This window comes from Thamnophis elegans, unplaced genomic scaffold (assembly GCF_009769535.1).
Source record: "Thamnophis elegans isolate rThaEle1 unplaced genomic scaffold, rThaEle1.pri scaffold_38_arrow_ctg1, whole genome shotgun sequence".
NCBI classification, from domain to species: Eukaryota; Metazoa; Chordata; class Lepidosauria; order Squamata; family Colubridae; genus Thamnophis; species Thamnophis elegans.
Window position 1 is genome coordinate 444,005 of NW_022473861.1, and position 1,598 is coordinate 445,602.

A 1,598-nucleotide genomic window follows, 5' to 3' on the forward strand; every position below is an offset into this window, starting at 1 on the left:
CCTTCTCGGTGGCAGCTCCGACCCTGTGGAACGATCTCCCCGTGGAGATTCGTACCCTCACCACCCTCCAGACTTTCCGCACAGCCCTTAAAATCTGGCTATCCTGTCAGGCCTGGGGCTAAAGACTGTAACCCACCCGAATGGTATGAATGTTGTGCTTTTAATTATGTATTTTTTTACGTGTTAAATGTTTGTCCCCCCCCCCTTTGAGTTGTAAGCCACCCTGAGTCCCCCCAGGGAAAAGGGCGGCATATAAATAAACTTTCATAACTCATAACTAACTCATATAAATTGTTTAAAGTTAGCCTAGCAAGGAGGAACTAAGTTCAATGTAAAGATGTTATCAATTTTCTATTCTTTTTTCCAATATATTTTAGACTGTTTTTGTTAAAGATTTATACCGTGTATGGGTTCTGGGAAGTTGGGGGAGGGAAGGCTGGGAAGGGTTGGGGGGAGGGGGGGAGAGATGTATATTAGGCTTGACCGGGGGTGTTAGATTTTAATGTAATATGATTGCACATGTATAGTATCTTCTTTTATTTATTTTTTTAAACTAAGATATGTTAAGTATATTGATATGGAAGCATGAATACCATCAACATAGAATGGAGTTTGCTCAGAAGGAGAAATACACCAATGAGAGGAAGAGTGGGAAATAGAGGAGAGAAGAAAGATGGGAAGAGAGGGATAGGAGAGAGGGTAAGGGGGAAGATGAGGAGGATAAGGAGGAGTGGAATGTAGAGAGAGGAGAAGGAGAAAGGAAGGGGAAGTAGAATAGGAAAGGATGTTGGAGGGAAGAAAGGAGGTAGGAGAGAGGTAGAAGAAAGAGGTGTATGGAGAGCAGAAGAGTCAATAATGGGTTTTTATCTTTCTGGGCATTGATGACAAGAGGAACTGATGTAATTACTACTTAATACAATAGGATATTGACTATGTAATAGTATACATGTGATTGTATGTTATGAAAATGGAAAATTAAAAAGTATATTTAAAAAAAGAGTTTATTTATAATACGGAAATCATGGATTTCATTCTATTTCAATATTTATTTGACTTTACTTTATAACAAATACCTATTCAATTCTGGATGTGGCATGTCATAAAATGGAACCAGCTTACCAATCCTAAAATCAGATGGAAATTGTAGATGTAATTACACCAATTGCAACTGGTAGATGGGAAAGGCTTATAGGTCTCCAGTTTGGGTTCTTAATGCTTTTCCATACCTAATTAAAAGATGGCAATGGAATTCTACATCTTTCATTTTTTTCTTTGTTTTAGTTGCTGTTTGTTATTCAGTTCAGGCCTCAGAATGATGATATAGCATTTAGGGAAAAAGATGCATACCAAGAGCCCCCCACTGGATGTTATAATGGAGAAGATCTCCACAGCCACCATATGTTTTCCCCCTGTGGTCAGATAACTAGGAACAAAGGAGAGCCAAACACTGCAAAAAATCAACATGCTGAAGGTGATAAATTTGGCTTCATTAAAAGTGTCTGGTAATTTCCTAGCAAAGAAAGCTACAGTAAAGCTGACAAGGGCTAGGAGGCCCATAAAGCCCAAGACACAGTAGAACATGACAAAGGAGTTTTCAT